Here is a 14,021-nt window from a genome sequence, read left to right as displayed (position 1 = left end):
GAGATGACTTGCTCCCATGCTGTCCATTACACAGGAAACTGAGAGCTCAGGGCTGATTCCTACAGCACAGCCTAACCTTAACCTGACTTATATGACACTTAATCTGGTCTAGCCACAGTTTCTGCATTCCAGTTAATGACACCTCCATCCCTCAGAATGTGCCACCTCCTCTTTTTCTTTAACTAACATCCATTCATCATTGAATTTTACAGCTTCTGCCTTCAGAAAACATCGAGAATCGAACTGTGATGGTCATTTTTCAAGTGAGCACCACTTTTCATTTAGGTTACTGCAAGGGTTTCAAAAGTCCTCTCCCTGCTTCCTTACCATGCTGCCGTAGTTTCATCTCAACACAGGAACTGTAGTGATGCTTTTGAAATACATGTCAGAATATCTGTACCATGATTATGTCAGTAGTGTAGTGGTTTTAAATCTCCCACATGTCTCTTGAAACCAAGCAGAAAAACAAGAATAGCTAAAGACAATGTGGATAACAGCTGCAGAATGTGGAGAGACGCTGTAACCAAACAAACTGTAACAGCAGCAGGGCATGCACATGAGCGACAGCTGTGTAACAAGGGAGCAAGACACGAAAGACAGGTAACTCCCTTAATGTCACCAACAAATACCCCAAGGAAGGACTTACCCTGAGAGGAAGTGGGGAAGAAAAATATGAGGACAACTAGTGAAATTAAGAACTAGTTCAGGGTTGCAAATAATTGCTGAATTATCTGTAGGACATGGAGGAAACTAAAATGTATGTGATGGTTCTAGCAGTCAATACAATCTCACAAATATCTGGGAACTATTTCCCCCCTCCAAAAGCACAGTGACGTCCTACTGGAAACAACCACATCAAGCAAGACAAGGGCCAAGACTATGAATGAAAGAGAAAGAGAAAGGGAGAGAGGAAGAGAAAGGATTTTTGAAGGGCTCAGATATGTTGTGTGGATAACAGTGGATAAAGGAAAGCTCAGGAAGTATGAAATACTTTGGAAGGCAAGACTTGTAAACCTCAGGGACAAGAGGAAGAAAGTCTTTCTAAGCCAGACATGGCTCTGAGAAACCAAGAAGTGGCTAACAGAGAGACGGCATATTTAGAATCTTTATTGATGAAAATAGAGAAAAATTCTTAAACTGTGATTCAGAGAAAGCTAACTTGGCCTCCATTTCTCCTAATATCATAGGAAATCCCACCTTATTTTGTTCCTTACTCAAACACGGGGAACAACAAAATGACTGACCTTTCTAACACCATAAAAGTTATTACAGTGAAAAGATAAATGAGCCCTAATATCATTAAGATAAACAATGAGAAGTCACCAGAAAAATGAGGTTACAGAGCAGATGAAAACTGCAGTGTAATATCTCAGTATGGGAGAACAATTAAAGCGCTGATGAAAACAGCACAAACAAGAAATAGAAAAGCTCAGAATAAATTAATAGGTATCAGTAAAGAACAAAGAAAAAAATATTTCATAAAAGAGCATGAAATTAGAAAAACACAAGAGCAAAGAAGACACCATAAAAAACACAGTAAAGGAAATAGAACTAAGAAGGAAGAAAACTGAGGGGAAATCAAATAGAATAAAGAATATTATTTTTTTAAAAAAAGGATCTGAGAAATATGTATGTAGTAGGCAGAATAATAAACCCCATCAAAGATGTTCACATCCTAATCCCAGGAACCTGTGAATGTTGCCTTGCATGGCAAAGGGACTCTGCAGGTGTGATACAGTTAAGAATGTTAAGATGGGGAGAGTATCCTGGATCACTCAGGCGGGTACAGTGTGATCACAAGGGTATAAGAATGAGGCAGCAGGGTCAGAGGCAGAGGATATATGACAACAGAAGCACAGGTCCAACATGGAAATGGATTCTCCCTATAGCTTCCACAAAGAATACAACCTAGCCACTTCTGCCTTCAGACCTCCAGAACTGTAAGATAATTAATTTGTGCTGTTTAAGTCACAAAGCTTGTGGTAGTTTATTATAGCTGCAAGAGGAAACTAATACAATAGGATAGACATAGAAGATAGAAAATAAGAAAGCCAACGTACATATAATTGAAGTCTTCAAAGAAGAAGACCAAAGTAATGGAAAAAATCTTTTAAGCCATGATTGAAAAATAGTTCCTGAAATAAAATATTTAAGAGCAGAGCAGCCTATGTAAGTGGAAAAACTAATCAGGAATTACCAACATCAAGCCATATCCTAAGCCAAAACTACTATATTTTACAACAATGGGGAAAAATTCCTTTAGTACCCAGACAATAAGTTAAAATCACTTGTAAGAGAACAACTATCAGATTGATAGGAGAGTTTTTCAAAGCAACGTTTATCTAAGAAAAAGAATGTAGCAACTTTTCAAAAAGACTAAAGAAACTGTGAGACAATAATGTTTTTTACATTCAAACTTTTCTTCAATATTAAAGCCACTATATAAAAATAACTTTAAATAAAAAACAACTACAAATACGGAAGACCTCATAATCACTTTGTGACACAGCCATAAAAGGATGAGCTTCAAATGTTCAATGTACACAGGTTTAGTAAATATTATAACTTAGTGGAACTAAGGTTAAAAGATGGGGTTAAGGGTGAAAATAACATGTATTTTTTATATGTTCAGGCATTAACATTAATAAATACAAAGGAGAAACAGTGGATACTGAACTAAGTTACTGGATTACCATATATGAATTCATTAGAAGTAAACTAATGTTACCTGAAGCTATCAAAAGAGGTAGTAGAAGCTTAAGTATATTTAAGATGATGTATATCTAAAACTTAACAGTATATTTTAGATTAATAAATGAGGAAGAAGCTTAAATTATTTATGATGTGCGGACTAACAAAAGTAATGCTAGAGATTAAGATTAAACTTGAAAGGCTAGGATAAAAAAGAGGGACTAATTTAAGTCTTGTTTGTGGTATGAAACCAAGAAATAGTATCTGAAGAAATTAAGAGTAATATTAAAAAATTGTATTAAAAAACTACTATATTTAAAGCCAAAATTTCTTAAATACCAAAATATCAACAGAAAAGATTTAAAAAAACACATAATTGAAATAATTTGACTATAAATATTAAGCCATATATAAAAAATATGTATAAAACAAGACAGCAAACTGAGACAAAAATATCAATTACTTAGCAAACATAAATTAGTTTAAATTACTTTCTAAAAAATTTCAGATTTCTAATACAGTAAAACCCAGTTCTTTGTCATACCTCAGACAAAAGCTTTCAGTTAAGCTAAAATTTTAAGAATGAACAAAGATATGCAAAGCAATACAAAACAATGCAGTGAACAATATCTTGAGGCAGAATTAAGTAAAACATTAAACAAGTCAAAATTAATTTTTAATGCTAAAAGCTGCATTTCAAAAAAGGGCATAACACTAACATCTACCTACCAAAAAGCACAATAGTCAAAATCTTCCAATTTGCATCAGAAGCATCCACCGTTCTTGAAATTCATATAATACAATCACTTGAGCCTGGTTTCTTTCACATAATATAGTGATTTTTGGTACTTCCATGTTGTTGTATGTATCAATATATTGTACATATTTTATACTGAGTAGTGTTCTAATCTATGAAAATACCATAATTTGTTTATCCCCTCATCTGAGGGAATATTTTTTCTACTTTCAGATTATTATGAATAATTCTGTTATGATATCCATAAGCTTTCTTGTGAACATATTTTTTTGCCCTTGGGTAAATATCTAGTATGGAATTGTTGGGCCACAGAGGTATACCATTTTATACACCAGCAATATATAAGAATCCATATTACTCAAAATACTCTTCAAATTTGATAACTTCAGATTTTTTAACTTTATCCTGCCTAGTGGTTGCATAATGGTTTATATATAGTTTGAAAATTGTAAACCTTCTCATTGTGGCTACAATTTGCATTTTCCAGATGACTACTGACATTGAATTCATTTTCATATGCTTAATGACTATTTGTAATATCTCTTTGTGAAGATTCTGTTCAAATAGTTTGACAATTTTAACTGGGTATTCTTTCTTATTACAAATTTTTAGGAGTTTTTAATAGATTATAGGCAGAAATCTATGTCAGATATATGCTTTGTGAACATTTTCTTCCCAACTATGGCTTGAATTTTTCACTTTTTGAATTTTAACTTTCGATAAAAAGAAGTTTTGATGACATTCAATTTATCATCTTTTTCATACAAAGGATTATGTAAAAGTTTTGTAGATTCACAAAATCCTAGCAATTGTGTAATTTTACCTCTTAGAATTAAAATCTATTGCAAATATTTTTTTTAAATATAGAGTTAAATGAAGGTCAAGTTTCTTTAACTTGCAATAAAATACCTGACACAGCATGTTAAAAAATATTCCTTTCCCCAGCTGAATTGCACTGGCTACTCTGTTGAAATGACTTTAATTGTAAAAGTGTGGATTTATTTCTGGATTCTCCATTCTGTGTCATTGGCTATTGACTATTCCTAAGCAAATACCACAATGTCTTGGTGATTGTATCTTTATAGAAAGCTCTTAATCAGATGTTGTAAATCTTTCAATTCTCTCTCCTTTTTTGAAATTGGGGTATCTATTCTAGGTCCTTTGTATTTTTATAAAAATTGCATTTGAAATACAATTACTTTGCAAAAATGACTTTGTGTCTTCAGACTTTGCCAAATATATGTAGTAATTCTAGCAGGTGTTCTTTTATTTTCCTCAAAATATACTATGTACACAACCATGTATCTTCAGATAAACATAGTAGTGCTCTTTCTAGTCCTATGCCTTTTATTTATTTATCACTTATTGCATTAAGTAGGACCTCCTGTACAATATTGAATAGAACTGGTAGGTGTGAATTTCCTTGCTTCATTTACTATTCATCACTAAATATAACACTTACAATAAGGTTGTTATAGAATATCCTCATCAAATTAGTAAGTCTTTAATTTTTTTATTTGCTGAAAGTTTTTATCATGAACAGGCGTTATAGTTCATCAAATAATTTTTCCCAACTTACTTAAATGATTGTTTTATTCTTCTTTATTTTGATAATACAAATTATATTGTCTTCTAACATTAATGCAAACTTGCATTTCTGAGATAAATCCAACATTTACACTGGGAGCATTATTTTTATTTGTCGTGAACACTGTTAAGAATTTTTTGGTTATATTTAAATGAGTGCTATTGGCATGTAATTGTCTTTTTTAAAATATAATTGTCCTTGTAGATCAAAAATAAGGTTATTTTAGCCTCATGAATTAGTTGGGAAGTATTCCATCTTCCTCTGCTTTTTGATAGTACTGACACAAGTTTGGAATTATTATTTTTTTTAGTATTTATAAAAACCATCAATGTGATCATCTGAGCAAAGAGTTTTCCTTGTGGGGAAAAATTACAAATTAAATTTCTTTATATAACATAACAAGATTCATATTTCCTATTTCTTCTCACATATAGTTAGGTATTTGGGGCCTTTCAAGGATTTTGCCCATTTCATATAAACAGTCAAATTTATTGGAAAAAAAATCATTCATAATATTCTTTATTGTCTCTTTAATTGCTTTAGGATGTGAAGTGCTATTTCTGCATCCCCTCTTAATTTTTGCAATTGTGTTTCCTCTCATTTTTTAATTGGTATGACTTGATAGAGGTTTATCAATGTTATTAATAAATTCAAAATACCTTACTTAAGTGGGTCTTCTCTATTTGTTTTCTTTCCTAGACTTCCCCTCTAAATTTTCTTTCTTTTCTTCTTTTGGTTTAATTTACTCTCCTTTTTCCAGCTTTTTTTTAAATGTAGGAGCATATTTCATTGACTTTTCATTATTCCTCTTTTCTTAATAATTTTCTTGGCCTGACAACACTTCCTGACCATAACTACTAATCTTGTGGAGAAATGGGAAGAGAAGCTAGGACTGAAGGGCAGGAAGAACACATGTGACATGCCACTTGGGACATTTGCACAGTGCCTAGAATCTTCAGCACTGCAGCCTAGGAGGAAGCACAGCCCCCTGACTCTGTTCGGCCAACAAGATCCGAGAGGTTAGCCCCTTGATGGGGGCTAGAGGTTAGTGGGCTAATCAGAGATAATCCCAATGTTACTAAAGTTGGTTACCCACTCACTTTAGCTTCCAGGAATAGGAAAGAGCTCGCCATCTAGAAAAACAATACCAAAAAAGGAATAACTAAGTCTCTGCTATTATTTTACCTACTTCTGGTATGAAAGCAAATGGATGTATGAGATAAAAAAAGCAAGAAGAAAGAACTCATGGTATCAAGACACTATATCTAGCAGATAAGGATCTTGAAAATACTATGTTATGTATAAACTGTAATAAAAGAAAAAAGAATGAGTGAATATCTGGTAAATCTCAGCAAATAAATAGAAACAAAAATGATACAATGGATATTCTGGAGCTGAAAAATGCAATATATGAAATAAAAAATAAATTAGTTAGGCTTAACAGCCTAACGAATACTGCAGAAAAGTAGCAGTGAACTTAAAAGACATGTTGACTGACATAAATTAACCAAAACAATGAGGAAAATAAAAGGATCAAAGAAAATGAATGGGAATGTTCAAATTATTAATCCTAAGTATCTGTAAATACATTACCTGACGTGGCAAAACAGATTTTGAGTATGTGATTGACTTAAGGACTGTGAGATGGGGACATTATACAGGTGGGTCCAATCTGATTATGTGGGTCCTTAAAGGCAGAGAATCTCTTCAGCTGTGGTCAGAGAGAGACTAAATGTGACAAAGGAAAAAGGGTGAGAGAAATGCCACATCACTGGCTTTAAAGATGAAAGACCATGAGCCAAGATTAGGAAGAATGTGGGTGGCCTCAGGAAACCGGAAAAGGCAAGGAAATGGATTCTCCTGCAGAGTCTCTGGAAAAGAATGCAGTCCTGTCAACACTGATTTTATAGCCCAGTCAGACTCCAAACCTACAGAATGGAAAGATAACACATTTGTATTGTTTCAAGCTGCAAGTTTGTAGTAATTTCTGATGTCAGCAACAGAAAATGAATACAATATGTATGTACTAAATTATTTCTTTAATATATAAGTATGTAGTAACAGAAAATCCAAAATCAAAGAGTATATATACTCAGGGACTTCTGAGATACTGAGAAATATTTTAATTCTCACAATGGTAAATACAGCATTGTTATTTTTTTTATCAGTGCTCTTTAAATTGCTCATATACTCTTTATTATGAATGTTTTGTATATAAAAATATTTTTAAAGACAAAAGCAACAGACTAGAGGTTCTTTGCCATAAGAGGAACATTTCCCCCAGCCTGCCAGGCTGAGGGTTTGTCCATCAGCCCCATGACTAGATGGGTGGCAGGGCAAAGTAGATGGCACGGTAGTTTCCTACTCTTGACCATTTGGGATAGCAAGGTTGTGGGAATGTATCCTGACTGTGTGGACATCATGCACCTTAACCTTTTTTTTGAGCCAACTCACTGGAGTCCCGGCCAAGAAGACTGCCCACTTGGTGAAGAGACTAACCACAAACGTCTGTGGGGAGACAGCCAGTGACAGGACTGGTATGAGAAGGGTGGGGACGTGCTGCGGCAGCAGCTGGATCTCAAATAGAGAGGGACTGTGCAGTGGGTGTTCCCGAAGGGCCTCCTCAGAACCCACACATGTGCTCACAGCCAGCCAGTATGTGGACACGTGCCGTACAAAGGAGAACGCCAGCCCATTAGTGTCTGTCTCCAGAAGTACAGCCAACAAGGAGAGAACTGTAGCCAAAACCAGTTAAATAAAGAGATGTTTGCCCTTTTCTCTACATATCTCTTTCCTGACTCCCTCTGTCCCAGTGGCACTGGGTCCTGGTTAAGGGGTAGGGGAGGGAGTAACAGAGCCAACTGTCCCTGATCTTCATACCAAGGCCTTTCTGCCCGGAGAATGTCTTGCAATGGAAAGAAAAAGTTTTGAAAAAAATAAATTCCATTTTTAAACTGGGCTGAAGTGAGTTTAGTAATGGAAAGTGACCAGATAATTATGGAATCTTTGCAAGCCATCATTAGGAAAGGGAAAATGGGATTTGACACAAAAAGGGTTAAGACTGTAACTGAAAAAAGAAAACAGCTGAATATTCAAGCAAATTGATACTGCTAAAAAAAAAAAAAGTTACACAGAGAGAGAAAGGGCACATGGTTAAGCAGCAGAGTGCAAAAAATGTTCAAATTCAAAGGTGATGGGAAATGTAGTCCCTACATCAAGTGCCATAGCTCAGCCACACCTTAACCCTAGATAATTTAAGCTTTGGTTTGCTTATCTACAAAATGTAGAGTAATGTAGAGTTCAATTTTAAAAATGGTAACAACTACTTATTTTATGGGGTTGTTGTAAGGACCAAATCAAATTATAGGCACTAAGTAAACACAAGGGGTGCTTGACACATAGTGAGCACTCACTGCATGTGAACTTCAGAGACTGAGAGTTACAGGAAGACTTTCTGGAGATGGTGACCCTTAGCCTATAGCACAAATAATAGCCTGGAAACAGGGATCCAGTAAGGGATGTTGGTAGTAAAGAGGGGATGGGGACATTCCAGGCAATGGGAACAGCATAAGCCAAGAAATAAAACAAGAAACAGAAGCATTGTGATGTTTGGGAGTTGGGAGGTGTACAAACATTTTGGTGTTGCTGGAACATAAATTGTTAGTCAAGGAGAAAAGTCCGACAAAGGAAGTAAGGACTAGAACACGAAAAGCCTTGAGTGCCCTACTTCACATTGGTCTGTGCTCTGCATCCCTGAAAAAGGCCCTAACTCTTTAATTATTATACACACAAGGTCCTTTTGATCTAACTCCTGTCCACCTTTCAAAATCCAAAGCTCATGCAGTGCACGGACAGATAGATGACTCCAGCATGACCTGAGGTTTCCTGAATACATACAGGTCTCACATCACAGGCTCTGCTCATCCTCTCCTGAATGCCGGAGACAGCCTTACCCCTGCATCATATGATGAATTTCTTCCTTCATATTTAATTTAATTCACACTGCCACCTCGGAGGCTTGTCATTCTTCTCTTTTTTTGTTCAACAAATATTGCGGGCACTTGTTCACACATGGCACTGTGTGAGATGCTGTGGCAGCAAACGTAAGTAGGCAAAGCCCCTGCCCACATGAAGGCAAAAGTCTTATGAGAGAATGGTCACATAAATAGGAAATTGCTAAACAATATTAGAGAGTAGTGATTCCTAACCCAGGCCCCTGGGATCAGAGAAGCCTTCCTTCATGCCAAGGGTCTTCCTCCTGTGTTCCTACGGCACCCACCTAGACAGCTAAGAGAGGAAGGAGGAGGAAAAAGAGAGGAAAATCAAGGCATGCTACACCTTATTGTGCTATAGCATGTGTCAGAAGCTGTGATAAAGCACCTGACATGAGTGTCTTCTGCATTCCTCCCTATTAGACATCTAGGTATTATTCCCATTTCAAAGATGAAGAAACTAAAGTAGCAGAGGCAAATAAACTTGCTCATGTCATTCAGCTAGTGAGTAGGTGAACCAAGCCTCCAGACTCAATCAGATAAATTTCAACCCCAGGCTGCAAAACACTGTACCATGCTCTTTGTACAGCAGCAAAGTTATCTCCATTTTTTTGAAGATGACTATAGATTAAGTATCACAATTCACTTTAAATATTGCTTACATGCCTTTCTCCTTGGTCCATATTCTTCTAGACTTTAGGAGACTCTATAGGACCTAGTGAATAGACCCTACATATCATTTACCTTTTATTTAAAGTCTAACAGATAGAATCAAAGTTAGCCCTCAGTAGATGTTAATTTGAAAGCATTAATGCAGATAGGAATGAATCCTTCAATGAATGCATTATCTGAAGAACTAGAAAGAACTGAACACCTGGGAAAGCCACAGAGCTTTAGGGGATGGTGACAGCAAGTTATGGGCAAAGGTCCAGGCCAGGATGGTAAGCTGTCAGCATCAGAGAGATCCAACTGTACGCAACAGGCAGATGTACTGGTAGCCTGGCAGATCTATCAATAGATCTGGCAATAGGAAATAGATGGAAAACCAGGCAGGTTGGTGGTTGGCATCAAGGATCTTGGAAGCAGGTAGCAGGTTGTACAGCACGAAGCAGGATCTCAGGCCACTTAACTACTTGAGTAATCAAGTGGCGCCCCTATTCCAGACAACAAAAGTAGGCATTCAGAGGCAAAGGAAAGAAAAAAGGACAAAATCTGAAGATGATTCAAGGTCAGAGCTGCACCAGTGCAAGAGGCTGATGGATTCAGAACCAAAGGGCTGTGCATACAGGTTTCTCTGTAGTAACTCTTTCTGGAATCCCTCTTGCTTTTTGTATTAAGAGGCCCTGCAAAGACTGTGTTTTAGGCCTGTTTATAGTAGGGATAGAGGGCTCGGGGAGCAGGAAGTCCAGCACATCATTATTAAAGGAAGTTTCTGTGATCAGTCCAGGACCAGTGTAGTCATTCTTGATTCCTCAAATTCTTTCATACCACACATCCAACAGTCAGCAAACCCTGTAAAGTCTGCTTTCAAAATGTATCAGACATCTGATTGCTCCTTAATACATCCACCGCTAGGACTCTGGTCTGTGCCACCACCGTCCCTAACCGAGGTAATTGCCATAGCCTCCTAACCACACAGCTGGCTCCTGCTCTCACCCCCCTCAGATCTTTGCACAGTAACCAGAGGGATCCTAGTCTCATTTTGCTCCATTTTTTATTTGATTGTTGTTTTAATGATATTTTGCAGTTCTTTATAAAGTTGTATTATTATGCCTTGCAAATAATCTTCTTGGAGGCTATGGTTTATCTTTTATGGCACTGCACTCAAAATCCTCCAGTGGCTCTCCAATTCACCTGGAGCATAAGCCAACAACCAGAGCTGCAAGGCAGTCCTTCTCTCTGCCTAACCTAGTCTCTTACAGCTCCTCCCATTTGTTCATTGCTGTTCTGGGATGATGACTGACATACTCTCACCTCAGGGCCTTTGCACTGACTATTCCCTCTGCTGGAATGTTCTTTCTCCAGACAGCCACTAACTCAATCTCTTGCTTCCTTCAGATCTTGATTCAAATATCACCTCAGTGAGACCTTCTTTGCTATGCACACATACCATCCCCTTTTCCTGATTTACTTTTCCCCCTGAGCACTTATACTTATCTAACTTGCTATACATTTTATTCATTCACTTTGACTTCTGTCTGTCCCCATCACTAGAATATAAGCACTGAAAGGACAGAGATTTTTGTTTGTTTTGCTCCTTCCTATGTCTCTAGTATCTGGAACTGCACTTGTCACATATAAGTGCTCAATATACATTGGCCAAATGACTTAAGAAAAATATAGGCTAGGTACATTTATGTGTGGAGAAGATCCACATTATGACTTTATGACTAAATCTAAAGTTAATTTTAATTTTAGATTACAGAACCAATAGAATCGAGATCCTTGATAACACGTGTGTGACATTTTGTGAGCTTAACAACTACTTAACCATCCCCATGATACTTAACATAGTTCTAGATCGAGTTCCCTTTGAGATACATATGATGTCACCTTCCCTTAGGGTCATAGCATTAGTTGATTTCCATATGCATTTCCAGGAGTGTGTGTGTGTGTGTGTGTGTGTGTGTGTGTAAATAGTATGTACATCTGTGTCTGTAGGTGTAAAGAAAAAATAATCCTCTATATTTAGTAGCCATTTTGGCTTTTTTCAATCAAGGAGCTTTTCAGAGTCTTTCATATGCCAATGTATTTATTAAGTCCTTAGAAAGATTTTTAGAGATCAACTTCCATTATCCCAGCTTATTTACCAAGCAAGTTAATTATTCTTAGAATACCAATTTTGGAGGGAAGATAATAGCTGAGATTTCTTCAAGAACTATTGTCCTGAATACATATGGCTCCCCAATTGACTAGAACAGAGATTTCAGATACTAGACAGATGTACCAAACAGCATATCAGACACAATATTATCTGTTTATCACAATAATATTTCTTGCTTAATCTCAGATTTGGCCTCAGAATCCTTTTCAACACACTAGTAGCAGCAGTTGATTAGAGTTTGTATGGAGGTAAAACAAATTTGCCATAACTAAGTTTTAAAATCTTCCCCCACACCACCACAATGTAGCCTCAATCTACATTTAAAACTTAATAACTTGATATAACTAAGCCATTCTAGTCTTCTTAGGATATACTAAACATCATACAACTAATCTCTTCTCTGGGTACTAAACTTACAACATACTGAAATTCTTAGTGTGTATGTCAATGGGCCACTTTGATCATTTGTAATTTCTATGCTGTGCAGTTCAGATTTCTGATTATAAAACACAGAATTTCCTTTTTCATCATTCTCTGGCCTACCTCCTGGAAAGGAAAGATAACACCACATAAGTTTTCCTATAATTATTCAGTAATTCCCACTGAATCAACACCCAGTCATGATGTCATGTTGCGATTTCCAACTCTAATATCCTTCCACACATCTCAGCATCTTTGCAGATCACCTGAAGGGCCACAGTCATCTATACTCATTGAGTTGAACATGACCTCTCTAAACTGTGCTACTCACCACTTTATTTCTTGTCCTGATTGATCTATGCAACCTTCACAGAGCCCTACACAATGCCCTGCATATTAAAGATGCTTAGTATCTTCTAAATGACTGTCAACTAAATAGTGTAATAAGCAATTTCCTATCTTAGCATTATATTCTAAATCTTCCCTTCCTTGAATTCCTATTTTAAATCTGCAAAGCCATTTAAAACTAGTTCTATGTAATACAAAGAAAGTTCTCAGTGTGTACTTCAATGGGCCACTTTGATCATTTGTAATTTCTATGCTTTGCAGTTCAGAGTTCTGATTATAAAACACAATTTCCTTTTTCATCATTCTCTGGCCTACCTCATAGAAAGGAACGATAATACCACATTATCTCAAGTGTCCTCATTGACTTCTTCTAGTTACTTCATATATTTAAAGCTTATCTCACTTGGATTATAAATTCTCAAGGATAGAAACAATATTTGCCGCTGTATTTCTGTTTCCCACTATGCCAGGACAGACGCTTTCTAAGAGTTTTTTAAATGAGTGGGTAAAATAATGAATGGATGGATGAAAGTTAATTAGGTAATCATACAGTATTAGGTAAATTCAACTAAAATTGGAACATGAAGAATTAGGTGAGACTATAAGGGATTCTTATATACTATTCACATATTCACACTGTGAAACTACTTCACAGAAAATCAAGAGACCAGAGATCCTTTAACAAAACATTTGCAGTATGAATATAGATCTTCTGTTTTGCAACTTAAGCCCATTTCAATATGGAATTCAAAAATCACCTGGGGCCTTCTAGATACAAGACTAGGAAACTATGCCTCTGCACACATATATACATAAAGATTTGTGTTGACTTTCCACATCTCTGAACTTGCTCTGTCATGAACCAAAACACAGTAGAGATGTAAGAAACAACTGTGGAATCAAACCACTGCCTGTCTCCACCCTGCCTTCCGTCACACCCTGGAGGTAGGTCTGACAAAAAAGAAGGCTGTTCCACATTCCAGCTACCATCATCTAGGAAACTTCCAAAATCTCAAGATAATATAACACGGATCATTAAATTCTGGATGTTTTCTCCATCCACAAAGAATCTGACTGTAGTACTTGAACATTATTGTGTTCTCTAGGTCAGATAAATAATTTGCTATTTTTCCATGCAGAAGCAAAGGATTGTTGCCCAACATTTGCATGATACATCTGTTGAACCAGACTGAATGTGAATATACAGGTCCATCTTTTCTAAAAAGCTCTATAAAAGATCACTTTCCTAAAATATTTAGGGTGACTCAAAACCAACTCTGTATTGTTAAGATATTGTGGGAATTTATGACATACAAAGTTGGACACAACTGACAAATTCACATGAAGGTGATTTTTATATTTACATATTTATATCTACCTCCATGGACTTATCCAATTGTG

Source organism: Manis javanica, chromosome 13 (genome assembly GCF_040802235.1).
Source record: "Manis javanica isolate MJ-LG chromosome 13, MJ_LKY, whole genome shotgun sequence".
NCBI classification, from domain to species: domain Eukaryota; kingdom Metazoa; phylum Chordata; class Mammalia; order Pholidota; family Manidae; genus Manis; species Manis javanica.
The sequence above is the reverse complement of the archived record's forward strand: the minus strand, read 5'-3'. Positions refer to the sequence as shown.